The 10,437-nt window shown below is 36.8% G+C and overlaps 1 long non-coding RNA gene across 1 annotated transcript; it reads right to left on the bottom strand.

The window, feature by feature from the left end:
- Positions 1–264: 264 nt before the first annotated feature.
- Positions 265–1,422, bottom strand: LOC124391491. The gene is made up of 2 exons (XR_006926987.1): positions 1,232–1,422; positions 265–574 (listed from the first exon to the last, which is right to left on the bottom strand). It is a non-coding gene; the product is annotated as an uncharacterized LOC124391491 (long non-coding RNA).
- Positions 1,423–10,437: the final 9,015 nt, after the last annotated feature.

Below are 10,437 nucleotides of genomic sequence, written 5' to 3'. Positions count from 1 at the left end.
AAGGAAGAAATCTTCAGAGGAACCAGATTTTAAAGGGAACCCATCCTCATCTGGTTGAAAAGTGATGACATGAGCAACAAAACATTTTTGAAAAGATACTAACCTTGCTAATCAATTAATACTTTGGGTTCTGTATATAGCTATATTTTTTACCTCAAGCACCTCAGATCAGAAACCAGTTATAAAGTGTTAAAAGTATCAACATTTGATACTTTTTTAAACACAAATGAGTAAATCCAGAAATAACCCTCAAAACACAGCATGACCGACTTTCAAATTTATTCAACCTTCTTAGCCATAATTGAATAAAAACAATAATACAACAAAACAACAACCATTATCATTCGAAATAACACTAATACATCAATACAGGGTGCCATTTAGTTTCCTCGTTCGTCAAGACATGATGATAGTGTGACGTCATTCTCTCAAAAGCAACTCGCCATTTCAGCTGAACATCTGCTGCGCCCACTACCAGAAACAATGACTGAAATCCCTTGTGTGAATTTCAGCCACGGTTCCCAGCGGCGTGTGCAGCAGTGCGATGGGAAAGAAAACGCCGTCGTCGCACCACCTGAAAGCACAACACTTCATAATGGAACTTCATATTTTTTATCTGAATCTCTGACAATCTGAATCTGTTCAAGCTAGTCCAGGTCTTCAGGCTTTAGGCCTGGGTCACATGACCTGCACAATTTCAATGATACTTGAAAAGCGGAATGTCAACACAAACATTTACTCGGTAAGACGGAAATACTGGTAAGCACTATAGACAAGCTGATAAATAGATCTTTAAGTGGACTTTCCTTGTTTCGGAATATGATGCATCAAAGCCAAACAAAAGTCTGATGCATGTTTGGGCCTGTTTTATCAGCTGATTTCAGAGACCAATTTGAAAAGGCTAGAATTTATTAGTGTTTTTAATGCATAATTGAGGATTTTGTCAAGAAAGTTTACCCAGATATACTGTAGACATGCCTTAATGCAACACCAAATAGTCTAGAGATTTACAGTACATCATTTGGAAGTGATTTACATCTTATATGAAGTTAAAAATAGACTGTAGACACCAAATTAAATAACATTAAATAGTCCAGACAGTATCAGTATCAGACAGCACTGCATCTACACCTGTAATACATTTTATACCATATATAAGTAATAATATCCAACAAAAGACTGCATGAGGGGTAAAAAAAACCTGCACAAGAAGATTCTCCACAGTGCTTACCTGAGATTGAAGAATAAGCTTTACGGTGAAACATGGAAATCCCACCCCCCCAAAAAAATCATTCGATAAATACACAAAAATCATTAAAAAGCTGGTGTTTTGTCTGTGGATGGTCAATCTATTGGAACGCAAACACCCTGTCAAATGTGAAGAAGAGCAGCATTGAGGAGTCAGAACACACCTTCTGCTCAGTCAGCTCCAAAACTTCAAACTTAATTCAGGTGACTGACTTTATTTTTTTCCCCCTATCAGCCTTGGGCACATCTTCAGGAAAAACCGGTAGAGGTGCTCACCTGGGTGTGTCGGCTAAGTTCATAAAACTTTAGAAAGGTTGGGAAGTGTGTGTGTGTGTGTGTGTGTGTGTGTGTGTGTGTGTGTGTGTGTGTGTGTGTGTGAAAACAAACTAAACAAACACGTGTAAATACTAAGCAACTAAAGGTTACACTGCAATCTCTGGCCAAACATATGAGCAATGACCCTACTATAAGATAATGTGTGAAATAAAATTTGATGATGAAACATCAAATACATTTGATCGTATTTTCCTTCATTTTCTGACACTTTCCTTTTCTTCAAATTGGTAAATATCTCGGAGTTTGCACTGAACCTTCAACTAATACGCTCATGAGGTGGTGCTTTTGTTTTTTCAAGCAAACTTAGTTTTAAGCTAAAATCAGTGGACGCAGGTAGTTTGTTTAAACATACACAGCTCTCATACTGTATAAAGAGAGAGTGTAAAGTAAAAAAAAAAAGGCAGGCCGTTGTGCCTCAGGCTTTTTTCCCCAACTAAGAATGACATCGAACAGGTTTGAGAGTGACAGGCACAAATCACACATGCACAGACTAAGAGTAAAACCTTGCCTAGTACTCAAGCAGTGTCATTTAAAAACACATGAAAAGAGTGAAAGCATTGACCTTCGACTTGACCGCTTTTGCTTATTTATCTGTATGACTTTCAAAACATCTGCTTTTACTTGCATGATATTGAAGTGTGCACAATGTATTCAGTACAATTTCTGAATGTAGGATGATTTCACACCTTTGGGTCAATACTTATTATATAAATTATAAATAAAATATTTGCATTTAAGGGATTTGGAAAGCGCATTCATATCCAGACCTACAATTACGTCATTTACACAAGGTGGTATCAAGACTGGCTCTGTTTACAATAAAGTGCTTTATTGATCTATGTTCACACACTATCACCTTCAAATTATTTCCCTAGCCACTTCTGAACTGTGTCCTGGAAGTCTTCATTTCGAAGCGAGTCAAGCACCTTCTGCGTTTCACGCTGGATCTCCGCAATAGTGTCAAAAACTGCGACCTTTGAGCTGGTTCTTTATCTTCAAGAAGAAGGTCCACAGGAGCCAAATCTGGCAAATAGGGTGGGTGTAGTGAGATCGTGTGGATTGTTCACCGCCGATCATCATGCACAAGTGGCTGAATGGTTTTTTGTGGGTTGAGTTCATTGAAGGTGTTCCTGATCTCTCATGGTTTTCCAGTGATGTTCTTCCGCTCTTGAAGAACTTGCCACTCAAAATACCTCGAACGACTCATTGCAGCATCGACGTACAGTATGTCAAACGTATGCCATGTCAAATGTCGCTGTGGCAGATTTACACAATTTTACGTTTGCGCTTGGTTTTATTTTGTTGTCCATGCTGAAATTACAGACGTTGTAACGCACGTGGTCAGCATAGCGCCAGTTAGCACCATTAGTCTCGAAAATATTTGATACCACCTCTTTAAATAGGGACCAAAATCCGGGCAGTGGCAGATTGGTAGTGCTGGGATTTGAACTCATGACCTTGTAAATAGAAAGCCAAGATCATTGTTTTCTCTATAGAACAAGCTTTGGTTGCAAGGACACCTGTTTCCTGGTATTTGGTGCTTAAGTATTCTTAGCAACAAAAATCTCTCAAGCTCTGTCAAATTCGATTAAGGCATTTAGTGAATATGTGTGAACACAGAATTTCTCTCAGGTTGAATCTAAAGTTTGGGCTTTAAATGAACCATTTGAAGATATTTAACTGGGATTTGAACCACTTCTTCGCAGTTTTATCTGCATGCCGAGGATAATTGTCCTCTTTGATTCTTAGATGACTTTTTACTCAAGTATATTGCAGAGCCCAAACTTCTGTACTTTAACTTGAATGAAAAAGTGCAGTCAGTACTTTAACTTTTACCAGAGTCTTTTAAAACATGAGTATCTGTTGTTCTACTGGAGTGAAGAATGTGTGTACTTTTGCCATCTCTGCCCTACATTATGGTTGTTTTATAAACAGACTATAAACAGACAATGACTAATGCCTTTTTACACGGCCTCTGAATTTGAACATTGACTATGTTAACTAATTTTCTTTTGTTTAAATCAGAGAGATCAGCATTTCTGCATGCTAGAAAAACGACCGAATGCTAAATGTGATTTTAGCAGCACTTTATATCAGTTCACAATCCATTTTCAGAGTCACTTCCTGTTTTGTTGAATAATCCTGAATACTGCTTTGTCGTTATCTACTTAGATTGTAATGAGGGGTGTTCCTTGTGTAACTCGTGTGTGTATATAGATTGTCTAATGATTAGATTAGATTAGATTTTTTGTGTGTTTGCTAGTTTGTGTAGCTTTTTTTTTCAGCAGTGCGGGTTGTTTAATATAATCTGTCATGTCTGATACCAGAATTTGGGTGACAGATGTGGGTCAGATGGGTGTTCAATCAAGTGGTGGCATGGTGGCAGTGGTCAAGGGGGAGATTAAGAGAGATAGTTGTGAATTAGCTCACAAAACCTGTGGCTACTGTATGTTCATCAATAGCCTTTACAATAAATGTATTCTTCGATGTGTGTAATGTTTACCACCTTCTACATTACATCGTTTCTGGCCACAAAATAAAATGATATAAAATATGCTTTCTTTAAGACAATAATATTTTTGCAAACGATATTTAAAATTATATTGTACTGTATAGTAGTTCTATCATTGGTCTCTCCTTTAGCTGTAGTTTTGCTTCAAACGTCAACGAAGCCTATAATATACTATTATATTATATATTTTTATGAAATATATTTGTACAATCTCTGTTTTGAAATGATATTTCGAACTTCCGAGCCACTTGCGGTATATACATACATACACACCACAACCAGTTGTGGATTCTTTGCAAACATGTACAGCAATAGTGATAGCAACCAAAGTGATGATAGTAGACATCAAAATGGGGTACAAAACGTTAACTATACCCCTTCACACATCGATGGATCCATCGCAGAAAGAGTCAAGAGCATCATGTTTCTTGGTGTCCACCTCTCCTGGTCCCTGCGCACCACGTCAGTTGTTAAATCAGTTCGTCATCGACTCTATTTTCTGCGCAGACTCAAGAAATTTGTCCTCCCCCCCAAAATCCTCACCAACCTCTACAGATGCACCATTAAAAGCATCTCAAATGGATTGAACATCTGGTATGGCAGCTGCACAGTACTAGATCGCAGGGCCTTACAGAGAGTTGTAAGAGCAGCAGAACACATTACTGGAAATAAACTTCCAGCCTCACATGTCATCTACTACACACGATGTCTAAGGAAGGCGAAAAAAAATCCCAGCTGATCCCAGCACATAAACCTGTTTAATAACCTGCCATCAGGCAGGCAGTTCCAGAATATTCATTCCAAAACCTATAAGGCACTCATAAAATATTTTCTGTACTATCAGAACTGTAAAACGGTCTCAACACAGACCACAACTGCCAACTGACTTTTTTAGACATTTGTAACTATGCACATTTTTTTATTCTCATAACTCAGAACCAGTGCACTCAGTTCAATGCCTCGTTATTGCTTTTCTCTTCTTTTTCTTCTTTCTGTTTTATATTGCTTAATGTTTAATATTGAATATTTGCTTTAGTTTGCCTGAAGCCTCAATTAAGAATTTCATTGTACAGAACTGTCACTGATATCTGTACAGATGACAAATAAAACTTGAAACTTGAAACAAAACTGTGAAAACATTTGATTTCAGATAGCATTTACTCAATGTTTCCTCAAGAGGGAGACAAAGCCTTCAATACAACCCCAATTTGAAAAAAAAAATCGGGACATTGAGTAAAATATAAATAATTTAAAAAAAACGTGCAATGATTTGCAAATCTTATGAATCTATATTATATTGCAATATAGAAAACATGCTAAATTTTAAATCTGAAACAAGAATAAAGAATAAATAATTTCTAAGAATAAAATAAGGTAATGTTGGATTTGATGGCCGCAACATGGCGGAGAAAGTAAGTGTTACTAAAAACAGCTGGAGGAACATTATGCAACTAATTGGGTTCATTGACAACATGTCAGAATGATGATGGGTATAAAAAGTGTATCTTAGAGAGGTGGAGCCTTACAGAAGTAAAGATGAGTAGGGGATTACCAATCTGCAAAAACTGCATCTATGAATTGTGGAACAATTGCAGAATAATGTTCCTCAACATCAAATTATAAAGACTTTGAATATCTCATCATTTACGGTACATGATATCATTAAAAGTTGAGAAGAATATGGAAAAATCTCAAGGTACAAGCACGGAAATCCATATTGGATGCTCGTGATCGAAGCCCTCAGGCAGCATTAAATTTAAAACTGTCATTATTTTGTAATGGAAATCACTGCATGAGCTCATTAACACCTCCAGAAATCATTGTCTGTGAACACAGTTTACCATGTCGTCCACAAATGCAGGTTAAATCTTTATTATGATATCTCTATGTTATGATATAATGATTTGTTTTCTCTTCCTATTGTGAATAAAATATGGGTTTATGAGAATTGCAAATTGCAGATTCTAAAAATCTGATTCTAATTAATCTGAATCAAATTCTAAAAAAAAAAAAAAAATATATTTGAATCAATGAACTATTTGATTGTAAGACTTTTTCCTGAGCAACAGTATATGTTCCTTTTGCAGATTTTACAATCAGATGTCAATTTATAACATTTTTTATCTCCAAAAAATTGAAAAAAAGTCATTAAGATTAAGAAGTTTTACATCCAACAATACAGTTTAAATGAGCTTTGGCTACTAGGCGATCATGTTCACGTATGCCTTCTTCTTTACATGATAGAGATTTACCCAGTATTTGTGGATGACATGGCAAACTGTGTTCACAGACAATGATTTCTGGAGGTGTTAATGAGCCCATGCAGTGATTATCCATTAAAGAATTATGACTGTTTTAAATGCATTGCTGCCTGAGAGCCTGAAGTTCACGGGCTTTTGATTATTGCCATCGTTCCTCCAGATTCTTTGGTACATAAAATGATATTTTGTACTGTAAGTGATGAGAAATTCAATGGTTTTCCAATTTGACGTTCAGTAACATTATTCTAAAATTGTTCCACAATTTGTACACACAGTCTTTCACAGATTGGTGAAACTCTGCCCATGATTACTTTTGAGAAACTCTGCCTTTCTAAGATTTAATATTTAACACTATTTATACCATATCATCCTACTGACTTGTTGTCAATTAACCCAATTAATTGCCAAACACTTATCACAACTACACACACTTACTTTCGTGCCATTCACATCAGCAGCACAACCTGCAGGAGTTTTTATTTGGGCAACGGAAATGACCTGTTTGTAAATTCATGTCAGTCAATCCTATACCTTTCTTCTTTCTGATTCATCCTGACATCCCTGCCTCTGGAAGGAGTTCTCTTTATTTCGAGACCAGCTGCTGCTGAGGATGGTCCCATATGAACAATCTGAAGATACATGAAGTTACTGTGGATGTGGTTAAACCCATTAACCTGGATACATGTTGACTGTAATTAATTTAAACAGATTGCTACAATGACTAAGGACAGAAGTGTCGAAACTACGGCCCACCATCCATTTTTAATTGGCCTGTAACAAAGTCTAAAATTATAATGGTCTATGGCCCTCACATAATATTTGCGCTTAAATGTACTTCTGAGTTTTAACACTGGGTGAAGCTACTGAGCACCAGAGCCCCTACAAAGCAAACAATCAAAGAAATCATTTGCTGAGGGTCACCAGAAATGGTGGAACCAAAGAGACATGCCAATCTGAGGCTGTCACTGAGACAATGACCTGCCAACCTTTTTGTAAAAAAAAATTAATGAAAATCTATTAATTGGAACCTTTTTTTCTTCAAGCATGTTCAATTATCAGACGTAATTTACTGCATTTGATTAATTTTACCAATATTAGTGCATTAAAAGTGAGACAGTATACCTCACGTCTAGTGAGTGGCCCAGTCCTTCGTATATTATTCTGTATGTGGCCCTCAGGAAAAAAATCTTGGACACCCCTGACCTAGGACTTTAATTGACAATTTTGCATTCATGAGCCCATCAGTAAACAGTTGATAAGTTGAAGTGAAGGTCCATTTTTCCCATTAACATTATAAAGCTGGGGTCAGAGCATAGGGTTACACATGATACAGCACCCCTGTAGCACAGAGGGTTAACAGCCTTGATCAATCGCCCAAAAGTGGCAGATTGGCAATAGTGGGGCTTGAATCCCAACCTTCCAATCGGTAAACCAGAGCCTTAATCACTCAGCTACCACATCCTGAGTTTTCAAATATCTCCAGTTTGTTTGAAATCTGGAGTCAGCCATGCTACAGTAAGTGCTTTGCTCAAGGTTGGAACAGTGCTAACTTGGTGGTGCTGAACTTTTGATCAGTAAACCAGAACCTCAACCACTGAACCACCACTGATTATCTCAGCAGTGATAAAATTATAATGAATGGACGCTCAGTGTCATCTAGATGACAAAGAGTTCCATTTTAAATCTGGTTGCGCTCAAGGCTTCTTTTTCAAGGTTTGAAAGCATCTCTGTAAAACCTTAACAATATAAATGTTTACCTGATTTGGAAGAGCTCTCAACCCCAAAAAGAAAAAGATCTAATCTGTAGAACATATTTCAGTCAACACTCTTTGAAGGGTGTGGACCAAGAACTTTGGATCATTTCTACTTGTGTAAACATGTTATACAACATACTGACCACTTCATTGCCTTTCTTGTCATGGTCCAGGCAGTGGTTCCCATTTCACTGTGTTTGTTGCTCGCTTTCTTCCTGTTTGTGTGCTTGTGTGTGTGTCCATGTGTGTGGTAGTCCACTTTGCTTTCTTTCATGATTGAATCAGCAAACACACCTTCTATTCTAACTTCTCATCAGACTGCAGCACATAAAACCCCAGTTCTGCAGCCACTCTTCACCCAATTGTTTTGTCTACCATTGAGGGAATTGTCTTTGGGTTTATGTGTTTTTGTTTCCTTTCTCAGCCTTCATTGTACCTTGTGGATGAATCTAATCTAATCTAATGCCTATGGCCCACAACAGTAAAAACTATCTGCTCCCAGCCTTGCTTCATTGTTCTCGTGGTTCATGATGGGGACTTCTACCCCAAAAATAAGTGTTTAAACCCGAGCCCTGACAGCAACACTAAGCCATGCATGCATCCCATCTCGCTTTCCCATCAATGGCTTAAACACCCTTACAGTTTGGGTCCTGGTCTTGACAGATGGTCTCCTCACGGGCAGTCACAAGATTACTGTGAATAGTTCCACTTAGTAACTGGCTTTGGAACGCAGCTAATAGGAACAGCACTGCTACAATGGCTTAGAACCATTAAGGTTTTGTGCTTTAGTCTCCATCAGCGAACAGATGCAACCATAACGAAGGACTTATTCACCCAGATGGGAATGGGTTCCATTTAAATCCGGTTTCTTCCAGGTTTACTTCATACTATCAGCTCAGGGACTTTTTTTCTTGCCACTGCCTCCATTGGCTTATCATTTATTAATTAAAAATGTTGCGTTTTGCCTATTAAAGTAGAAAAAAACACTTTTAATAATCCTACAATAAACCACATTTAAATTTCTGTCCTGCATTCACATCCAAATCTCTTGTAGAATAACATTTATCAAGTTATCTTCCTCAGCATGCACCGCAGCACATTCTCTTCATCTGGAAGAGTTGCAAAATGGGCTAGCTCTGACTCCTGACTGAAAAACAAAACAAATACAAGCAAAGGTCATTGGCAGCATGCATAGTTTAAAAAAGGCATCAGTTGTTGCCGAAAGCTCCTGAGAGATCTGCAGCTGTAGCAACTCGTCATCAACAGTAGTATCACAATTGCTTTTTAGTGCCATAGAATTCGATTCAGAATGAAATCTCTGGTGCATTCATGTTTGGCAAATGTATCGGTTGCCTTTTCTCATTGTTGTTAATGCTTACTTCTTTTTTAAAGCATTAAGCTTATCTTGTCTAACTGCATGAGGTGGAAGGAGAAATAAAATATTCTACTCAAGTAAAAGTAGTTACTTTAATAAAATCTTTCTTAAGTACAAGTAAAGTTACTGGTCCAAAAACCTACTCAAGTAAAAGTAAAATGTAGAAAGAGTCAAATTTACCGTTACTTCTTTTTAACAGGTAGGGTTGGGGTTTCTGGTGTAGTTCAAAAAATAAAACACTTAGAAATTAAAGTGCAATAACAACAACAACAATACAGTCCATAGACTTGAGTCTAATATGAGATACACACTTTCGCAGCAAAAAAAAACATTCTTCTGTTATAATTTTTGATAATGAGAGAATTCACACAGTGAGTGCACTCACTGAACAACTTTCGATTCCACTGAATTTCGCTTTCAGCTGTGTCTGCATCACTGGCGTCTGTCTCGTCCGTCTCTATATTTCTTTTTTTGTGAGTTTAGTTCGTTTGTTCTCTGCTCATCAATAAGTGCAGTAGTTTTTTTCCTTGCATTATTTTTATTTTTTTTCTCAGTAATGGATATGATTAACATTGTAGTTACGTACATTCATTCAAACCAAACATACTGAAGTAAAAGTAAAATTACTGATTTTAAAAACTATTTAAAAAGTAGAAGTACAAAAAAATACTTAAATTTAGTTACCTGAGTAAATGTAATTCCATACTTTCCAAATATGTTGACTATATTCATATAAATAAAATATATTTTTGATATAATATAAATAAAATCATAACCATATTATAATTGCGATGTCTATAAGAGTGGTAGAAAAAAAATCAGTGCATTGTACTGTTGCATTTAGTCGTATCCCTCTTATTGAAGTTGACAGTAGTTGCATACCACAGGACCTTTAAAAAAAACAGAGTATAGCTATGTTAAGCCTTCCATGTGATGTAATCTGATATAACT

Source organism: Silurus meridionalis, chromosome 9 (genome assembly GCF_014805685.1).
Source record: "Silurus meridionalis isolate SWU-2019-XX chromosome 9, ASM1480568v1, whole genome shotgun sequence".
Classification (NCBI taxonomy): domain Eukaryota; kingdom Metazoa; phylum Chordata; class Actinopteri; order Siluriformes; family Siluridae; genus Silurus; species Silurus meridionalis.
The sequence above is the reverse complement of the archived record's forward strand: the minus strand, read 5'-3'. Positions and strand labels throughout refer to the sequence as shown.